Source organism: Thamnophis elegans, chromosome 4 (genome assembly GCF_009769535.1).
Source record: "Thamnophis elegans isolate rThaEle1 chromosome 4, rThaEle1.pri, whole genome shotgun sequence".
NCBI lineage: Eukaryota > Metazoa > Chordata > Lepidosauria > Squamata > Colubridae > Thamnophis > Thamnophis elegans.
In genome coordinates, this window is record NC_045544.1 from 85,491,690 (window position 1) to 85,500,861 (window position 9,172).

Here is a 9,172-nt window from a genome sequence, read left to right on the forward strand (position 1 = left end):
TTCGCAATAAGAGTCAGAGGATTCCGCGGAAAAGGAGCGAGAGAATCTGAAACAGACCTTTGTTGAAGCCTTCAGCCATGCGGTGGGAAGCCCGGGGACTTAACTTTGATTGGCAGATTCGGAAAATCTATCGCCAGAACTCGTTGGTAGCGGAACAGCGACAGCTCCCGAGGGACATAATATATATTTTTCCACAAAGAATCCAGAAACGCGATTATGCAAAAGTTTCATAATAACAGTCTGCGAGTTGATGACAGGACTTGATTGTCTTCAAAGAAATACCTTTCAGATGTTGAGAGCAAGAAGAGACTATGCATTTTTAACAAAAGAGCTTAGAAATCAACAGATTCAATATAGATGGGAGGCCCCAGCCGGCATTACGGTCACATTTGAGAATCAAAGACTTCGTCTAACTCTGTCTCGGAGGCTCGAGATTTCTATTACAAGACTTTGAAGGCGGGACTTCCTGATTCACTTGGGAAAGAGGAGAGACAAGCTGAAGGAGAAGGCAAGCAACAGACCACATGGCTGCAAGATGGAGGGGGTAGCCTTTCCTCCCTCGGAGAAGCAGAAAAGCGGAGATCGAGGATTTAGACATTTTAAAATATTTGCCAAAGTTGTGGACTGAATGGGGGTTTGCGACCTCTCTCCGGTAGAAAAAGCGGAACTTATTGGTGGGGTGATACTGATTGTATATATGTAAAATGAATGCGGAATGACCTATGTTGTGTAAATTCTGTTAGAAGGGATTACTTTAAAACAGAAGGTAAACTGATTCTTGTTGAAAGTATTATTTGAATATGTGGAATGATCCATGCTATTTAATTTTTATTAGAAGGGAAAGCTTGGTGAAATTATTTTGAGTTAGATTTTTAATTAATGTCTGCATAATTTGATAGTGGTAAATATCACAGAAGCAAGGGATGAGGGTAAAATGCATGCGGAATGATTTACGTATATTGGTGGGGTGATAGTGAATGTATATATGTAAAAGGATGCAAAATGATTTATGTTGTTTAAATTCTGTTAGAAGGGAAAGCTGGACGAGATTATTTTTTTTAAAACAGAAGGTTAACTGATTCTTGTTGAAAGTATTATTTGAATATGTGGAATGATCCATGCTATTAATTCTTATAGAAGGGAAAGTTTGGTGAAATTATTTTGAGCTAGATCTTAAACTAATGTCTGCATAAATTTGATAGTGGTAATATCAGACAAGCAAGGGATGAGGGTAAAATGCATGCGAAATGATTTACGTGGTTTTAAATCCTATTAGAAGGGAAAGCCGGTCGGGATCATCTTAAGATAGAATGTAACTGATTTTTGTGTAAAGTAATACTTGATCCACGCTGCTTAAATTTTACTAAGAAGGGAAGGTTGGTTAGATTATTTTGAATTACTGTTTGAAAATATGGTTAAGAAAGATTATTTACGCTGTTTAATCCTATTAGAAGGGAAAGTTTGATTATTTTTCTGTAAAGTAATATTTGAATATGTGGAATGATCCCGCTGCTTAAATTTTACTGGTAGGATTACTTTTGAGTTAGACCTGTATATTGATGCCTATACAAATTTGTATAAATGTTTATCTGAATACAAGGTTAAGGAAGAGGAATGGGAGAGTCTACAGGAGGTGGGGTAAATAACAAGAAGCAAGAGACGAGAATAAAATATAGATAGAATGACTTACACTATTTAAGCATAGATAAAGATGGGGGGCTGAGCTTAACACAAAGGTTCTTTTTCTTTTTTTTCCTTTTTCTTTTTTCTTTTTTCTTTTCTTTCTTTTTTCTTGTTTTTCTTTCTTTAATATATTACTTTTATTTTTAATCCATACGAACACAAGATACTTTAGATAGAAGCAGTGCCAGGTGTGGGCCCTGGGAAGTCGGGAGGATTAGGGATGGGGATTTATGGGGGGGTGGGTGGGTGGGTGTTACCATAGTCTCAATAAGAACAAGAATGCACTTATATACGGTTGGTTTTTTTTTTCCTGTTTTTTTTTCTCTTTCTTCTTTATATTTTTTTTCCTGTTTATTTTACTTTTATCAGATTAACACAACACTTGAATAAAGGCATACACCAAGGAGGGAGGTAGAGGGAAAGAAGAGGAGGAGTAAGGAAGGAGTAAGGGAGGGCGTGTTGGGAGTAAGGGGAGCAGGAAGGTTTTGAGGGGAAAGGGACGTAGGAGGGGAGTGTTAGAGGGAGGAAAGGACAGTTGGCGGGGGTAGATGGGGTGTATGGAGGATGGAAGTGCCAGGTGGGGTTGTGAATGATGAGTTGTGTTTTCTTTTTTATTTTGTTTATTATTTTTTTATCTTTCTTTTTTTTTCTTATAGCAAATACCCTGTATATAAGTGATTGTAAAATGGAATGTGAAAATGAATAAAATATATTTTTTTTTAAAAAAAAATAGTTTTAATCATTTCCACCCAAATCCCCAAACAAGGACGTAATATGTTTTTAATACAATCAGTAGAAAGGCAATGGCAAGTGTTTTCAAGGAAAAGAAATGAGAGAGGTTTCTATGGAAAATGTGTGAGAGAATTTATGGTAAAATGCAGTGATTTACTGAAAAGAGAAATGGAAAAACGATTTTGTTGTGAGTAAAAAGCCAAGTTAAAATTATAATTGGGGGAGGGGAAGATATCCTCAACTTACAATCATTTGATTAGCAAACTTGCAACCATGGTTAACCTCTGACAAGCAAAGTCAATGGCAAAGCCAAGATTCACCTAACAACTGTTGATCACTTAACTGTGGCAACAAAGGTTGTAAAATGGGTCAAAGCTCACTAAAAACTTCACTTAGCAACAGAAATTTTGGGCTCACTTGTCATAAATCAAGGACGACCCTGTATTGGTTTTTGGGTAGTGATACAAGGAAAAGGATTATAAACCGGTTACAGGTTGTGAACTTCTCAAACTGCCCCTATGTGTAAGTCTGGCATAGATAGGCTGTTTGGTTTTAATACAAGAGTGCAGTAGATCATATCCCATATACCTTAATTTACATGCTTAGGCCCAATATACAAAGTTAAACAATAAGCACCAACATTCTACCTTCATTATTCGTCCTCTCCCAAAGCTTAAACTGGTACATTAAGAAACTAAGTGCAGAGAAAGTTATGCGGAAGGGCACACCTATAAAAAGCGCTGCCTGATGGCAAACCAAGCACCTTTCGAAGAAGCTGTTGGAGAACGTATCTTCCAAATGCCTCTATGCTCCGGACGGGTGGCGTCTGCGTTCGGACAATCTATTCTTTATAATACACTTCGCAGGGAAAGGCTGCGAAGGCGCCGACAAGTTGGAGAGATGGGGACCCGCGCGTATTTGTTGTTCCCTCACTGCCCTGCGCTCCTATCTGGATTTCGACAATACCAATCCAGAGACGATTCCTATCAGGCCGTTATTGTTCCCCGGCCGGAGGAAGATCTCTTCGGCCAACTGCTGCCAAACTTAAGAAACGCCGAACGGAAGGAGGGGAGAACCCTCCTTAGCCTTCTTGCTAGCTCAGCCTGAGCTTCCAACGTTTTGAACAAGACTGTAGTTTCCATTTCGGACGGATGGGGAGTGATGCAGTCCTGGGGCTGGGGAGATGACTTCTGCGTTTACCGGGGGGGGGGGGAGCTATATCTAGCGGGACAATAAAACAGTGGATTGACTCTCTTTAAAGGCATTTTTTTAAACCGAGGAGGAGCAAGAAGAATCGAGCTTTGTTTCCATTCTCTGCTGAGAAATATCCTTTGATGGGCCAGCTTTATATTAGACCAGTGATGGCGAACCTATGACACGCGTGTCAGTGCTGACACACGTAGCATTTGGGGTGACACGCACAGGATTTCATGCGATTCATCCTCGGCTCCTGCACGGCCGCCGAGGATGAAAGAATCTGTGCTGGAGGAACGGGGCGCGGGACGTGTGATCTCCACGCCCACACTCACTTACTGTATCGCCGCCGCCCCTTTCTGAGCGCAGGGGCTGCTGGTAAGGCGTGCGTGCCGTGCGCACACACGTCATCAGCGCGGCGAGGGAGGACCCGCAGGAGAGGAGCGCGGGAACAGTGCGCGCCTCTCTCCAGTCAGGCCGGCACAGAGAGTCTACTCCTGGGGACTGTCGGTTACGACCGCACCACAGCAGGGAACAGCGGAGTGCCAATGGGAACTGTGAGCGCCATTATACATTTTTGTAGTTTAAACTATAAATTGCGCAAAATTATGTTTTTGTCGAAGTGACACACAACGCGAGTTATGCTCGATTTTTTGCCGATTTTTGACACACCACGCCAAAAAGGTTGCCCCATCACTGTATTAGACCATCAACAGTTTTTGCAAAAGCATGAGAACACCAAGAATTCATTCCTGGGATTCGGTTTCCCCTAGTTCCAACCCAATCCCACTTTGCCTTGTTGGAAGAACTGTTCTTCTGGGTTCAGTTCCAAGTGGAGAAAAAGACACTGGAAACATGGAGGCTGCTTGGAAAAATGTTTACTGATGGACAGCATCACATGGCTTGAGCTCCTGAACAGAAAAGGGGGGGGTCACATGTTTCCAGATGTTGGGTGAAGAAGAAAAAAGCCCACTGGCCTTTGATCTTGAGCTTGTATTCTGATTGGCTGTCAGACTCCCATGGGGCCAGGCAGGGGCAATTCTCTAGGCTGTATTTTGAGTTCATATTTGGTTGAGCATTGCTTCTTCCCAGGTGCCCTGTAGTGAGATGGGTAAAGGGCTAATACTATCATGCCTTAATTCCATCACCCTGGAGCTGAAGAGGGAGATCTTTGGTATGTAGAATAGACTGGACCCGGCTTTGTAATGGCCCATTGACAAAGAGGGAGGCTATTAAGAGTGAGTCTGCCTTCCTGCCTAAAAAACATGTTTCTCCATTTCTGATCCAGGGAAATATAATATTCTGCCTTTTCAATATTTCCCAGGATATTTCATTTTTCTAGGAGAGGGGTGGGTTTAACTTCCTACAGTCTTATAACTCTGAAACCATGAGAGCAGGAAGTTTTTTCTCTTTTTGCAGAGTAGATCCACTCTAAACACATCATAAAGAAGACATCTGGCATATTTGCTGTGTACTTCTCAGATCATTTTTTTTTAACATCCCTTAATACTTTTTCTGCCAAATTATATGCTTTTATGACAGGAATTTTATGCTTTTTCTATTTCCTGAAGAAAGACACTTTAACTCTTACAATTGTAAAATACTCAACCTTCTCTGGACTTGTTTTACCTTTTCCTACTTTGTATAATATATCCCATCTGAACCCCAACCTACTGCATTATTCAAAAAACCTCAGGAATTATGAAGTTTGGTCCTTCTGACTTTTCCTTTCAATCTTTTTCATCAATTCCTTTATATGGGGAAGTTTCTCTTTTTGTAATGAAATGTGACCATTTTACACCCACCTTGTATTTCAAATCTGAAAATATGTTAGCATTATAGTCCACAATTATTCCACAATACTACTTTGCACTAGATCTTGGATATCACTTAAAATCAAATCTACGATAGCTTCAATGCTATCAATTCCAAAGGCCAACTGTTCTAAAATCATAATGGTACAGTACAGGAGTGGGTTCCTACCAGTTCTAGCCTCTTCTATAAAAGAGGTTCCACAATCTACAGTGCTGTTTAGAATTGGCTCCAGCTCTCTCCCCCTGCCCATCCCACATCATCAAGATGAAGACCGAGAGGAGGAATTCTGGGAGTTGAAGTCTACAAGTCTTAAAGCTGTCAAGTTTTAACACCCCTGGGGTTTTTTTCCTAAAGGGTTAGGGGTGCAAGGATCTTGTACTTGACAGCTTTAAGACTTGCAAAATTCAATGCCAGAGTTCCTGAGTCAACATTTTGGTTGCTAAGCAAGAGCGTTGTTAAGTGAGTTTCACCACATTTTACAAGTTGGCCATGCCCCACCAAGTCACATGGCTGGCTAGCCACTCCCACATGGTCACCATGGCCAGCAAGCCACTCCCACAAAGCAGGCCACACCTACAGAAGAGGTTCTAAAAAAATTTGAAAACCCACCACTGGTACAGTATCTAAAAATCTGTTTCTTCCTCCTAATCTGAACATGAACAGATCAAGCTGAGATTAAGTGAAGTCCATCATTATTACATTTCATTTGCCTGCATCTTAACTTCTTTCTCCATCACAAGATTACCTTGAATATTTTGATGAAGTAGACTTAGCATATAATAATCTGATTTATACTTGTGGCCAGATATTGTCACTGTAGTAGAGGAATCTAGTCTTCTGGTATTTTTTTTTTTTGGAGAATATTTTATTTCCATTTCATTTTCATAACACACACTCACATGTATACTATACATAGCCCAACACCATACAGCATTAAACGGTTCCTCTCGTCAACAATGCCCCAGACAATAGAAACCCATTATAGCTCTTCGCTCTCCATACACCTCTTTCTTCCACCACCCTCCGACTTTCTATCTTCCCCTCCATCATCCCCCTCTACTCTACTTCCCCTCCCCCTCTCTACCCTCCTCTCTCCACAATTCCACTCCCCCCCATCCTTCTCATCTCCCCCCCCCACACTCTCTCCCATCCCTCTCTGCCCATCTTTCTTCTTTCCCACTCCTCCTCTCCTTGGTGTATTTCGCTACATGTCAATATACTTGGCCTATCCTATTTTTAAAGAAAAGAAAAAAAAAAGAAAAAAAAACAGTATACATGTGGAGTCAAATTACATGAAATCTAACACATCTTAACTAACCTGATATATATCCCTTCCCCCCCACCCTCCCACCCTCCCCCCACGTTATAGATTTTTAACAAACACAGTCTAAGATATATTGAGGAAAAAAGAATAAGAGATTAATAACATCTTTACATTGAACTTAGCTCCTCCTTGCTAAACTAACTTTAAACAATTTAAATCATTCCTGATCTAAGCATAGGCTATCCTGTAATTTCTTAGTCCCGTATTTATTTTGTATATAATCAATCCATTTTTCCAGTCTCGTTATCCTCTCATTTGAGTGGTCTTTAAGATATGCAGATATTTTAGCCATCTCGGCTAAATTTGTGACTTTCAATGTCCATTCTTGAATTGTAGGCAAGTCTTCCTTCTTCCAGTATTGCGCCACCAACAGTCTTGCTGCCGTTATCAAGTGCAAAATCAAGTTATAGTTGATTTATAGTGTGGCCAGATATTGTCACCTGTAGTAGAGGAATCTAGTCTTCTGGTATTTTTTATCATATTAGAGTTTTTCTTACTTTGATATAAGAAATAAGCGTTTCCCTATATCCTTCCTCATGTTTCAGTTAAAGTTGCCTTCCTTCCTTGAGGGTTTAAATACACTGGAGATGGCATGCTGTTATTATGTGCCAAGTTAAATCATATCCTATGGTCTATTCTGACAGTGTGAGTGAGATTATCTCAATAGGGGATCAGCTATTTTCCCTTCCCTTTGAACACAAGCAGAGGAAAATTCCCTCCCCCAAGCCAAGTGCAAAGTTGTACCATCAACAGGAGCATGTCTATTATCAAGAGAAATTTTGAATGTGTGCATTCTTTTCTCTTACCCCCATTTTAGCTTTTCTACAAGAGTAATTGGATTGCTGGAGCAGTTCTGTAGATGGAAAGCAAAATATACTTATCAAAATAAAAGCACAAGATTCTACTGGCAGAAATAAGTAACTAGGTGCCTTCCAGATAGCATGAATTAAAAACATTTTTCATGGCCATAGAGACTGTGACTGATAGCAGTTGAAGATCAAATCACCTGCTTTCCTGCTATCAGAATTCTGAGGGTTTTTTTTGGAATCTTGTAAGACCTTGGTTGGGCAACCTCTAAAAAACTGTATAATTGCACTCTTCATCATCTTTTTTCTTCTAACATTTGAAATTAATTTTTTTCAATATGTATATTTTTATTTGCACTTATATAGCTTGAAATAAAGGCTTCTTCAAGGCTGAACTCAAGACTACAATTTTCTTACTGGAAACAGTGTGGAAGTAGTTTACCATTTCATTCTTAGGTCTAATATTTCAGTAGTGCTTTAAAAAGAGGGTTCCCCCCCCACAAAAAAAAAAGTTCTTTGAAAATGTTCATGTTAACAATGTAGTCTTTAAAATGGTAATACTTGATTTTGAGCAAAAAAAAAAAAAATCTGCTTTGCAAAATTCATTATGTAGTCCAGCAGATGGCAGTTTGAGTTTCAATTGTTCAGTATTCCTTTTCTAGATTTTTGCTATTTTTGTATTTAAAGAGCCAGCTTTGAAAAAGATGCCATCATAGAAATGATATACTTTATAACACATACTAAATACTTGATCTAATTAAATTATTTATAGAACTTCATCAGCCGAGTTACATTACGTATAATGTAGAACATAAACAAATTGTGACAGGCTTAAATAAAACAGAGCATCTCTTCTGTCTGAAATCAACTTTGAACTCTAATATTGAATTATTAGCTGTTAAATATGGGGTGCCAGTCCTGTAGAAGTTTGACTAAAGCTTGATTGTAACAAATATCTTGACAGAAGCAGGCATGAAAGTTAAATGCAGTATGTTTCTGGAAAAAAGAATTAAAAGACCTCTTTTTTCTTATTATTCACTTCTCTATATCATGTGATAAAATATAGCAGTTACAGCCTGGCAGCCAACTCAAAACTACTGTAAATGCTGTAGTAGTACTCTACAACAGAGCAGGGACGAGGCATGGAAGAGAAAAGACAAAGAAAGTTTGTTTCTCTATTTTTCTCAGCTTTTTCCAATTTCTAAATATTACTGTAAATCTCTAGTTCCAGATTGCCTGGTAGTTAAGCTATGAACAACAGTATCCCTTGGGCATTTATTCTAAAATTAATTTGCAAGTACTAATGAACAACATGAAGCCAAAGAAGTTGATTGCAGGAACAACCAGAAATTAGTAAAGTTTACTTCTGGACCAGCTGCCCCTCTGCCCAGCTTGCTGCTAAGTGGTTCCTTTGCCCTGCCTGCACAAGTATTATTTTTAAAGGTTGCCAGTTTCTTACCAGTCCAAAAGTTTTAAGAAAAGCTACTGTTCAGTGGTTTAGTTTGTAATTTTTATAAGGAAGAGTATTTCATACTCGCAGAAGGAAAGAGCTCAGCCTAAGGCTCCAAAGAGAGCCTGCTGTCTGTGTGTAGGGTAATCGCAAAGGTTTCTCAAAGGC